Source organism: Musca autumnalis, unplaced genomic scaffold (genome assembly GCF_047663935.1).
Source record: "Musca autumnalis isolate F117 unplaced genomic scaffold, ASM4766393v1 scaffold_3, whole genome shotgun sequence".
NCBI lineage: Eukaryota > Metazoa > Arthropoda > Insecta > Diptera > Muscidae > Musca > Musca autumnalis.
In genome coordinates, this window is record NW_027411866.1 from 34,949,864 (window position 1) to 34,963,776 (window position 13,913).

Below are 13,913 nucleotides of genomic sequence, written 5' to 3' on the forward strand. Positions count from 1 at the left end.
GGAATATTGCAATCAAATTTTGTTTTAAAAATTGTATTAGGCATTGATGGTAATTATTTTATTGAACTGAGTCGGTGAGAATATTTATGTGGTCTATAACAAATGCATTTTAAATTACATTTCAATTGCATTTTAAATATGCGTAGCTATAAAGTCCGTCATTAAGTTCAATATTTTTCAATATGTAAATACAAAGTCGATTTTTTCGCCTAAAACAAAAGACTAAAGACACATACGTCATAGATTTTAACATTAATGTATTCTATTGGACTTTTAATTTATTTCATTATGCATACTTCCACCTTAGTGGCCTTGAATTGTCAACAAAAATTTGAAGTCATTTTTGGAATTCTTGTTCTGTAAGTCAATGTAAAAACCGATGTCAGTGTCCTAACAATTATCATTTATTTATTTTTTCCAATTAAATGAAGTCCATTTAATTTATCGACTTGTTTAATGCGCTGTAAAAATAATACAAATTGAATTAACTAATCATTCAATCACGTTTGTGCAAAATCTTTACAATGCACTAAATAAATTAATAAATTATATATGCTTGATTTTATTTTATTGTAATTTATTTTATTTTTTTATTTTATTTTATTTTGTTTTATTTAATTTAGTTATGTTCTCTTGTAGATATCCTCTTTTTTAAATCACTTTTAAATGCAGCAGATTTTTTATAAACCAATCTTTTTATTATTTTTTAACAAATATTATTATTAAATATTATTTGATAACAAAACAATTTCACTCTTAACGGCCATAACCTCCGCCACCGCCTCCACCTCCAAAACGTCCGCCGCCACCACCTCCATAGGGACCACCACCTCCTCCATACGGGCCACCACCCCCTCCTCCAGAAGGACCGCCACCACCTCCCCCATAAGGACTTCCTCCACCTCCTAACCTTCCACCACCGCCTCCTCCTCCCACACGACTACCACCTCCACCACCATATTGACCATAGCACAAACAACTGCTGACAAGCAGTAAAGCGATCACAAACAACGTTCTCATTATTATCAGCGTTCAAGTGAAACTGTCAAAGAACTTTCCGCCTATCATTCAAATGGGCCTTTTATACTGCGCAGTTTAAAGTTGTTTTTTCTTTAATATTTATGTAGGTATTTTACTGATAACTAGGGGATAATTTTTTGAGATTTTTGCTAAACAAGCAAACAGATTGCTACAATAAACAATTGTTTTATTACAAATGTTGGCTTTAAATGAATTGGAGTCAATTAGGGGTGCACAGTGCGAAATATGGGAACTTTTGTGGAACTTTACTCAAAAATTAAGTACATAGAACTAATGAGATTCTTTTGGAATTTCATTGCTAAGTATCCCATGACAAATGCCTCATATTCAGGTTTGGAATTTACACCGCGAAACAACTAGAAATGCTCTTAAAAATTGCAATATTGTTTTACAATATTTATTTTCATTAAAAATTGCTTCCAGTTTTGCAAAAGTAATAGGGTGATACAAACAAATGGGAAGTTAGTTGACTATAGTTTTTTTGTCGCTGTTATAATTCTTCACAATTTTTTAATTATTTGGCTTTTATAGAGTTGTAATATCTAATTTAGTTTGGTTGCTATTCGTTCTCCAAAAATGTGTTTTTTTTTTTCTTCTTTGAAGTGACACATCTCGAAAAATCAAGTTTCGAGAAAAACGCGTTTTAAGTTGGCGGTTGAAATTTGACTTCCCAACATAAAAAGATTATTACACTAAAACTAAAATAAATACTTGGACCATATTTTGCAACCAGACAGCCAGATATCAATGTTAAATTTCTGTGTATGATCAAGCATGATTTGAAGTGTTTTAGTGCTTCATAAACTCAAAAAAACTTTTGTGTTGAATTATGCGAAACTCGTAGTAAATGAGCTGTAACGAGTTTTAGAGATATCAGCATGAACATTTGACACAAGATAAAGTAGAAGTCGTAGAAAAAATAGAAATTGCTAACCCAGAAAACGCATTTTTTGAGTTATGTCACTCTTTGAGTAAATGAGCGATATATATTTTTGAAAATTTGATAGAAGGACCGGCATTAGACGTCATTGTTAGTTTAGTTTATGCCATAATGGGTCCACCAATACTAAGAAATGCTGCTTTTTATAGTTTGAAGACTATTCTTGCTAATTTCATTCACATTATATAGAAAAAGTGGTCAAATTTGAGTAGTTTTCGCAGGACATCGTAAAGTACCTAAAACAAAACATAGGTACACCAGATGCTGTTAGGTGATAGACTCATTTGCAGAACCGTCTAATGAGATAAACATATGCCCCTCAATCGATACGTTCAATTTGTAAAATTTATGTTATATTTTACAAATTGAACGTATCGATTGAGAATATGTTTATCTGTTATATCAATGGGGTGACGTAGGGGATGGAAGATACCAAGGAACGGTCCTGACCGGTTTTAACATGGCAAAGCCCAGGATTTATCTTGGTCCCTCTTTCATCTCATGTGGACATTGACCTCCCCGTGGTGTCACCTGGGGAACTGCCGTTAACACCCGTTAAAGGTAGTGAGCTAACATAAGAACGGTAAAAACATGGGTTTGGGCGTGAGGTTAGTAACCCTCCCCTAGAAAAAACAGCCTACTATGAAAAAACGAAAGAAAAGAAAAACAAACCCCTCTAAAGTTGACGAACCCTGCAAACGTTTTAAGGACCATGATCTGCGAATCTGCACCTGGAATGTTCGCACTCTTTATAGAGAAGGTGCAGTCTTCGCATTGGCAGACGTACTTGAAAAGTACAAGGCCGATATTACTGCCATACAGGAAATACGATGGATTGGGAAAGGCGTCACAACAACACCTAAAGGTGACGCACTGTATTATAGCTGCCATGACGTAAAGCATAAGTTTGGTTGCGGATTCGTAGTTAGTCGGAGACTAAAACATCTGGTATCCAGCTTCACCCCAGTGAATGGAAGACTTGCTGCAATTCGAATAAAAGCTAAATTCTTCAACATTAGCTTTATTTGCGCTCATGCTCCCACTGAAGAAAAGGACGAACAGACCAAAGATATATTTTACGAGCGCTTAGAAGGAACATATGACCGTTGCCCTGCCCATGACATTAAAATCATTTTAGGCGATTTTAATGTCAAAATTGGAAAGGAGAATATCTTTGGCCCAACAGTCGGGAAATTCAGTCTCCACAGTGAAACATCTGACAATGGTGTGAGGCTGATAGACTTTGCAGCTGCAAAAAACATGGTAGTTAGCAGTACCAGTTTTAATCATCTCGATATTCATAAGGGCACCTGGCTGTCTCCAGATCAAAGAACAAGTAATCAAATTGATCATGTTGTGATAGATGGAAGACATTCATCGAGCGTGTTGGATGTACGATCGTTCCGAGGAGCAAACATAGATTCGGACCATTACCTTGTTGCAGCAATGGTACGTACCCGTCTAAACGTTGCAAATAAAGCACGAACAGACACAACGCGGAAGTTGGACATCGATAGGCTGCAAACACAACAGATAGCCACAGCATATTCCAAACAACTAGCCCAATTGCTTAACGCGAGCACTCCTTGTCCCGATAACATAACAACACAATGGCAAAATATTGCCCACTCCATGCAAACAGCCACAAAATCCATACTTGGATACCAGAGACCTCCACAAAGGAACTCATGGTATGACCAGGAGTGTCGTGCTGCTACCGAAGAGAAAAATGCGGCATATAGAGCTATTTTACAATCAGTAGCAACGCGTAGCGTACGAGAGAGAAACGTCTTTTCCGCAAGAAAAAGATAGAAATGCAAAAACGGGAGTGTGAAAAAATCGAGATGTACAGGAGCCAGAATGATGTCCGAAAATTCTACCAAAGAGTGAAACATCAAACAGATGGCTTTGGTACAGGCACATCCTCCTGTAGAGACCAGCAAGGTAATCTGGTAACAGATACAGATAGCGTGCCCAGGATATGGAAAGAACATTTTTCAAAACTGTTGGTATCCAATAGCAGCGAAGACCACGAATATACCACAGATCCAATCCCAGAAGATGGTATTGAATGTATACCACCCGGCCAGGATGAGCTAAAAACAGCAAGCAACCGGTAATAAAGCAGCAGGAGCCGATGGCTTACCAGCCGAGCTGTTTAAAACCGGAGGCGACGCGCTGATAAGGTGTATGCATCAGCTAGTTAGCACCATCTGGCAGGAAGAACTGTATGCTCCAACTACAGGGGCATAAGTCTTTTGGTAAAAATCGGTTCAGATTTCAATATAGCCCCCATATATATCTTCGCCCGATTTAAGGCATTCGGTGCACGAAACACGCTATATATGTCCGATTTCATTGAAATTTGGAATATGCGACGGAATTTAGTCTAGAAATAAGTGTACCGAATTATATAGAAATCGGTTCAGATTTGGATATAGCCCCCGTATATATTTTCGTCCGATTTAAGGAATTTGGTGCACGAAACGCGCTATATATGTCCGATTTCAATTAAATTTGGAATGTGCGACGGTATTTAGTTTAGAAATAAGTGTGCCAAATTATATAGAAATCGGTTCAAATTTGGCTATAGCTCCTATATATACTCTCGGCCGATTTTAGGTATTTGATGCACGAAACGCGCTATATATGTACGATTTCAATAAAATTTGGAATGTTTGCCGGGATTTGGCCTAGAAATAAGTGTGCCTAATTATATCGACCGTGGTGCAATGGTATGCACACCCGCCTTGCACACACAAGGACGTGGGTTCGATTCCCCGGCCAGGCAACATCAAAACACTTTTCAACGGTGGCAAGATACCCCTCAGTAATGTTGGCGACATTTCCTGAGTATTTCAGCCATGTAAAACTTCTCTGCAAAAGTGGTGTCTTAGACACGCCGTTCGGACTCGGCGATAAACTGTAGGTCCCATATCATTGAGCTACTCGTAATATGAATCGGGGTGCACTCATTGATATGAGAGAAGTCTCCCTTGTCCCTTATGGGATGTTTGTGGAACAATTATTATATATTATTATAATTATATCGAAATCGGTTCAGATTTGGATATAGCTCTCATATATATTTTAGGCAGATTTGAAGTATTTAATGCACGAAACACGCTATATTTGTCCGATTTCAATGAAATTTGTAATGTGTGACGGTGGTTAGTCTAGAAATAACTGTGGCAAATCATATCGAAATCGGTTCAGATTTGGATATAGCTCCCATATTTATTTTCGACCGATTTGAGGTATTTGATGCACGAAACACGCTATATATGTCCAATTTTGATGAAATTTGGACTATGTGATTGGTCAACAAATAAATGTGAAAAATTATATCAAAATCTGTTCTGATTTGGATTTAGCTCCCATATATATTTTATATATTCAAAGTGGTGTAGAGTATTATATAGTCGGCCCCGCCCGACTTTATCCTTTCCTTACTGGTTTTTAAACAAATTTTCAATTTTTATCTTTACTACAAAAACTACTGAACCGATTTTTCTGAAATTGTCAGGGAATGAACAGGGATGGCCTCCGGTAAAAATAAAATATGCTACATATTTTGTTTGAGATTAAAAAAACGCTACATTTGCAATAAAAACCAATGTATCGGTTTGAAAATTTACGAATTTATCTAGAATCTAGGTGCTTCTTTAGGGCCTAAAGATCCGACACAAACATCCCATAAGGGACAAGGGAGACTTCTCTCATATCAATGAGTGCACCCCGATTCATATTAGCTCAATGATATGGGACCTACAGTTTATCGCCGAGTCTCCAAAATTACTTAACCGATTTCCATGAAATTTGCAGCAACTGCTCATGGCTTGCCGTGACAATGTATACTATATGATTGTCAGAGGAGGTGGGGTACTTTCCCACGCCTTTCTTTTTAACGCTATATGTATATGCCAAACTTATGATTATATCGGTTTCAGCATTAATTTTGGGAGACAATGGGGTTGTGGCCCTGACCTTAGGTACATATTTGGAGCCAAAATACCGGACCACGTCCACTTTTTTAAATATGTTTTATCTTGAAAACTGATGACCACGGCCACTCTTTTCAATACATTATTTTTTCAAAACTACTGAAACTAATTTCATGAAATTCTCAGAAAATGTTCAGGAATGTCCCGTAGTCCAAAATGCTATATATTTGTTGATGAATTTCGGGGGCCTATTGTTTTATAATCGCTATATTTGCTAAACTTATGAAGGCATCGGCTTGCAAATGAATTTTTGGAACAATGATGGTTGCGCCCCTGATCAAATGTTCTTTTTTGGTGCTCGAAGTCCCGACCATGCACATTTTTTAAGTATGTTATATCTCGATAACTAAGGAACCGATTTTCCTGAAATGTTGTGGAATGTGCCATGGTACACGTAGGCATTAATTTTGATAGTGGCATGGTATTTCACCTATTAAGAAAAACTATATATTTACAAATTTCCTAAAATGGTGAATTTCAAAGGTCCATCAGCCATGAAAACCTTAAAACATATAATTCTCAATAAGAGTTAGAATTAAACTTTACCATTTTTTCAAATTTTATAATTAGATCGTTTAAGGATAAAGATAGGGGACATGGCGATAATAAATCCTAACCATCATAAATGGACAAACAAATTCGTAAGAGAAAAGAAAGGTTACCGACAAAATCTGTTGATAAATTTAAAATCCGCAATGAATAACTCGGTTTGGCAATGGACCCGAAGAAATGAGGCAACCAATACCTATTTTTGAATTGTTAACCATAAAATCGGACCCGGGTCTGCTAGTACTAAAACTAAAATATCTCAAAAATATATTTTTTGATTTTCTTTTCTGGGGGATGGGCGGTTAGGCCAAAACAAGGATATGTGCTGTTTTATTAGAACATTTTCTATTCAACGAATACACATTTTCTAGTAAACTAAACTCGGTGTGCAATAATTACCTAACATCTTCAAAATATCTCAAATGGGGGACTCCTCATATTGGATCTACAGCAAAACGAGAACCTACTTTTTTAATATTTTGCAAAGCGGTTTTCTACCTACGAAGAACAAAATAAAATGCCAAAATACAAACAGATAGGTTGGTAAATGTGCTTGGAACCTTTAAAATATGTCATATCGGCCGCTCAATGGGTACTATACCAAAACGCGAAAAGATATTGACAAAATTTTGTACATATGTTCTCCATCCACTAAAACCCCAATATACCAATTTGCACCAAAATTGGTTGAAACATGAACCTAATACGTAAAAACTGACTATATCGTTCCTGTGCTTCGGATACCTCCCGCACAAAATTCGGAAAAAGTGAAGTTTATTAGCTCCTCTCGCATCCTTTTGATTCTTTTTTCAGAAGTTTGTTCTAGCGGCCTCATTTACAACGTTATAATTTTTTCCGGAGTAAGTCAATACATTCTGAGATAGTGGCCCAAAACTCTGTCGACACATATGGCTATAGCGCATGATAACTTTAAAACATTTTCAAAAAAAATTTCCAAACTGTTTTTTTTTTGGTCAGTGGCTGAGGATATAAATCCGTCAACACAACTGACTAATACTTTCTTACTTGTTTTCAATTTCAAGGGAGATGTTTGAAAATGTGTATCTGATCATTTGATTTTTTTTATCTTCCTTTTGTTTGCATTTCTGAGCATACAATATTTTACTATTTCTCTTAAAAGAAATACGCCCATAACAACCCAAACCTTGTATAAAAACCAAAATAATAATTCTTATTTGTTCTGATATGTGGATTTTGTTTCAAAATTTGCTGATCATTCAAATCTACTTGGGTTTTTTTCGTAATGTCAGTGCTACAAAAATTCTTTTCAAAACGTTTGACAAAATTTCATCAAATTGAAAAGTTTGATGCGCATTTCAATGTTGCCTCCTCCTAAACTGTTGACCCCATCTCACCTAATACATATTTCTGAGAATACAAGAAATGCCACTTTTTTACCAGCTAATCATTAAACATTAGCGTCATTTTTGTAAACCTAGATTACAAGCATCAGCTAATGAAAACAAATGAGATATATATATGTAAATAAAACTATTTACATTGTTGTAAGCAGTTTTCTTGTCAGAAAAAAGGGGAAATCCTAAGTGAAACTTGATAATAGAACAAGGCAAGTAAACAACCGTAAATTTAAAACGTGATTTCAAACAAATGAAAAAAATACTAAACGAAACACGTGATTCGAACCCATCCAATCGATCGATTAGCCTAACGGAATTTTGTATAAATAGCGAAAATTATCGGTGGGAAAATATCATTCAACAAAATGAATTTCTACGCTTTATTTGCATTTGTATTGGCCTTATTGGCAATGGCCATGGGTAAGTAAAGGACTGGAAGAGATGAAGGAAAATTGGGAATTTATTTAAAAAAAAATTCTTTTGTTCCTTTTTAGGCAATCCTTATCCAAATCCTAAACCCTTGCCAGGAGGTGGCGGTGGCGGAGGAGGCGGTGGTGGCTCCTTTGGAGGTGGTGGTGGCGGCGGAGGCGGTGGTGGTGGCAAGTAATTGCTTTGCCAGCCTAGCTTAGTTCCTAGTGTTTGATAAAGTCTGTGAAAATTATTGATTAGTTTATGAAAATAATAAAAAATATAATTTTGAAAAAAAAAACAAGTAAGAGCAGGCTATAGTCGGACAGGGCCGACCATGTGATACCCTATACCACTATAGATTTGCAATATCTTTCCTCCATGGATAAATATAACCTGTACATTACAAATTTTACCAATTTTCACACAAAAGTTTTGGTCCATTTAACCCGCTAAATATTATCCGATATTCATGTTGCTTTGCACACGCCTTCTCCATCATAAACTTAACTTTTGTGTAAAATTTCGCGGCGATCGAACTATTATTGCGACCTACAGAGCGGCTACAAAATCGACCAAAAATTTTGTTTTTGGTCCATTTCATCCCTTTAATATTTCACGATCATCGCCAAAAACTAATCAGTTCTATTCTGGTACAACCCCGTCCTTCATACTAAATTTCGTGACAATCGGTCCATAATTGCGGCCTGTAGCTTGATTACAATTTTTAATGGACGGACAGACGGACGGACGGACGGACGGACACACATAGCTAAATCGCTTTATCTCGTCGAGATATGAAGTTTGGTATACCACATGAGGGGTCTACGACGAATATTTCGCGGCGTTACATGAATTTTTGGGAAAACAAACTTATTATACCCTTTTCCACATTGTGGTATAGGGTATAATAAATAAATTTTTAATTTTATTAAAAATGGAAATACATGGTGGTATTTAAATTATCAATTGGGAGTTTCATCATGTTCTATAAAAGAGCCCTACGGATGTCTTCTACTCTATAGAAGGCATCTGCAGTGGTATTCCATTCAATAGAAAATCTATACGGAGGTCTTGTATTTTATGAAAGACCCCCCGGAGGTTTCTATTATTAATTGCACTTAGAAGGTCTAAGGTACAATCTTACGGAGGTCTTCTATTCTATAGAAGACCCCTACAGAATCGAAGGTAGAAGACCCCTACGGAAGACTTCTATTCTATTGAAGACCCCTACGGAAGACTTCTATTCTATGGAAGACTCCTACGGAGGTCTTCTATTCAATGGATGACTCGTACGTAGGGCTTCTTTTCTATGAAAGACCGCTACGGAGATCTTCTGTTCTATGGAAGACACCTATAGAAAGGCCTCTGTTGCTTCTACAAAATCTCTGTTGGCTATAATAGAACTTATATGGTATGATGTTCCCCATAGAAGACTTCAAGAGGTAATTTTTTGCCTATAGAAGGATTCGAAAAGTCTTCTTTTACCTGTATAAGTTCTCAAAAGGTCTTCTCTTTCCCATAGAACTCAAGAGACACTCTAGTCCCTATTGAAAACCTCAAGAGGTCTGCCGTTGACTATAGAAGGCGTCGAGAAGTCTTTCGTTGTCTATGAAGACGAAGAGAAGTCTTCTGCTGCATACAAAAGGGATCTAATGTTTCCTATGGAAGACCTCAATAGGTCTTGTGTTGGCTATTGAAGACGTCGATTTCGACTTGTCTCTACAAAATTTCTGTTGCCTATAGAAGACCTCATGGGACCATCCTTTCCCTTTAGATGACGTTGTGGCGAAGCAACCATTGGATTTTTAGTTTTCATTTTTTTTAATATAGTAGGTATACACATTTTTTGTTTGTAAAATATTTTTTTTCAGTCTCATCGGAACATTCACTCGTTACATCTGTTTCAACAATAAATATTTGTGCATTCCACATTGGTGATCCCGTACATTGAATACGATGTCTCGCAAAGAAAATTCTGCAAACGCAAACCTATGCGTTGGTGATGGAGTCACTAACAACGAACCAATTCCTCAATCAGCTCAATTTTTGCCTCAACAAAATTCAGCAACAGCTGCCGTTAAAATTCCACCGTGTTGGGAACAAAATCCTAAATTGTGGTTCATTCAAGTGGAGGCAGTTTTTAAAGTCAACAGAATTACTAGGGGTGAAACAAAATTCGATCATATATTATGTAATCTGAAACGCTAGAGTTTGTATCGGATGTTATCTTGGCCACTGATTTTCGTGGATGTAAATACGAAGTTATAAGTTAATTGCTGCGTTTACGGAATCAGACGAGAAAAAGCTTTGCAGGTAGGTCATGCAATTGGTGATCAGAAACCAAGTCATTACTTACAATTTATGGCCAATACAGGACTGTGTCAAGTAAGTGATTCAGTTTTAAAGTCATTGTTTTTGGAGCAGATGCCCGAAAATATGCGTATTATTGTTGGTAACAATGGTACATTGGATGAAATAGCGGCACAAGCAGACAATATCATGTAGCAATTATCTCCGTCCATTTCGACGGTTTCAAATAGCATAATTTCCCTTAATGCAATATTGGACAAAATAGATGCACTTGAGAAACGTTTTGTGGACATGCGATCTCATTCCCCTTTATCAGGCCTTTATTCCCCTTACAAGATTTAATCGACGCATGAGAAGTAGATCAAGAAGTCGCAACATTAGAAGGGAATATTGCTGGTATCACAACACTTTTAAAGACAAAGCTTTAAAATGTGTTTCTCCATGTTTGTTTCAAAAAAAACTAATTTTGCATTCGGACGTCGCGGCATCCGAATTTATAATCATGGCGCCGTTTTATTAGAGATCAATGTTCCAAATATGATTTTTTTGGTAGACACTGGAGCTGACGTTTCTGTTGTACCAAAATCCTTCCTCGAGAAGTTACTGTTATCATTAACAGTAAAAGTATTGCCGTTAATTTTTTTGCTGCGAATGGTACACCAATTAAAACATTCGGAACGAGTATTGTCCCATTGGACCTAAGTCTACGGCGCAGTTTCAAATGGAGATTTGTTATAGCGGATATAACCAAACCAATAATCGGTTCAGACTTCTTAACACATTTTCATATACTTCCAGAACAAGTAAAAAAGTATCAGTCGGCTTTGCCGACAGAGATATACCCTCAGCCTGTGCAAATTGAAACACTTTTTTTCACAAAAAACTAATGTATTAAGGGGGTTTCAAAATTTTGGTCGTATGAACCGACAAAAATGTTGATTAGGATTAAAGTTCAAAAATTTTGCGAAAAGGTACTTAAAGGAATGTATCGACAAAGACCATGGGGGTGCCATAGGGGGTTTTACACTGTTCGGACTGTTTTCTCAAGAAGTATGGACTTGCCCCTGAAACAACTTTTACCATCGTAATTGAGGCAGCGAATGTAAGCTGCTTCAACAAAAATCAAAGTGATTCAATAGCAGGTCTTAAAGTGAACTTATCAAAAATTTTGTGGGGGAGGTACCGGATGGAGTGGAAACATATAGTCCATATTCGAACCTGATCTATATCTGGTAGATATTATGAGAATGTGTAAAGTATTGACCAAATCGGTCACTCCCATCTACAGTTATCGTGCGCACAATTTTTCCGAATATTTTTGAACTTTTGTGGGGTAGGTACCTGAAGGAGTGGACCGATATGGCTTATCTACGAAATTAAAGTAAGTTTGGAAACAATATTACGTAGGCCAAATTTTGGCCGGAATCGGCCTTTCCGTTCGAGAATTACCTTGCGCTTCCACCCATAAACATGGTGGCATAGGGTTTGTTTTTCAACTTTCAGGCTATTTTTTTCAGGAAGTATGGACTTGCCCCTGAGGAAACTTGTACCTTCGTATAGGGGACAGTGAATACAAGATGTTACAACAAAAACCAAGGCGATTCGAGAGCAGGTCCTAAACTGAACATTTCCGAAATTTTGTGTGGGAGGTACTCGAAGGAGTTTACCGATTGAGTCCATATTGGAACCTCATCTTAGTCTGATAGAAATTTCATAATGTGCAAAGTATGGACCAAATCGGTTACTCCCTTCAAAAGTTATCATACGCACAAATTTTCCGAACATTTTCGAACTTTTGTGGGGGAGGTACCGGAAGGAGTGGACCGATATAATCCATCTTTGAACTTGAACTAAGCTTGGACAAAATATTACGAAAGCCAAATTTTGGACCGAATCGGCAGATCCGTTCGAGAGTTATCTTGCGCTCCAACCACTACACACGGTGTCATAGGGTTTTTTGTAACTTTCAGGCTATTTTCTCAGGAAGTATGGACTTGCCCCTAATGAAACTTACAGCGTCGTATAGAGGACAGCGAATACAACTTGCGTAAACAAAAATCAAAGCGATTCGAGACCAGGTCCTAAACTGAACTTTTCCGAAATTTTGTGTGGGAGGTACCCGAAGGAGTGGACCGATTGAGTCCATATTGAAACCTCATCTAAGTTTGGTAGAAATTACACGATGTGCAAAGTATGGACCAAATCGGTTATTTCCTACAAGAGTTATCGTGCGCACAAGTTTTGCAAAAAATTTTGAACATTTGTGGGGGAGGTACCTGAAGGAGTGGACCTATTGTAACGTGACAATATGTTCACGTACATAATACAAGAACTATTACCAAGAAACGCCCCTACATACATCGCTTCGACAACACTTGCCTACCTGACACTAGTGGCATCACAGGTCACACACTGCTAAATTTAACTCCAGTGTATTTTTACAACCATCGTAATTCATACTTATGGCGAATAATTCTCATTCGCTTCATACTCTTAGTTATTAAAGTATTTCAGTTTTGGAGGCAAATGGCGAGCTGGCTACTGCAGGGAGTTAGATACACGGGTTGGAACTAAAGACTGCTCTAAATCCGCCAACGTACACCTTGGTGTTACCGAGTTGGGAATACCTTTTGGGAGCTACCCATTAAATTGTGGTAGCTAATAAATTGCACTGGACCTTCGGGTTTTTCAGTTCTATAGGGCCTTCGGGTCATCTGTTCCATTCGGCACTGGACCTTCGGGTTTTCCAGTTCTACAGGGCTCTTGAGTCATCTGTTCAATTCGGCACTGGACCTTCGGGTTTCTCAGTTCTACAGGGCCTTCGGGTCATCTGTTCCATTCGGCACTGGACCTTCGGGTTTTTCAGTTCTACAGGGCTCTTGAGTCATCTGTTCCATTCGGCACTGGACCTTCGGGTTTTCAGTTCTACAGGGCCTTCGGGTCATCTGTTCCATTCGGCACTGGACCTTCGGGTTTTTCAGTTCTACAGGACTCTTGAGTCATCTGTTCCATTCGGCACTGGACCTTCGTGTTTTTCAGTTCTACAGGGCCTTCGGGTCATCTGTTCCACTGTTTGGGTAGTAGTAGTACATTGTAGAAACTAGACCGTAGTCCTAGACTAACACCCGAGCGACGAATTTATCGCGTCAATATCCGAACGCCGTACATATCGCCTGCCGAACACCGATACCCGAGTATCAACACCCGAAGCCGTGTTCCCGAACATCAACAGCCGAACGCCGAAGCCATCGTGTTCCCGACCATCAACAGCTGAACATA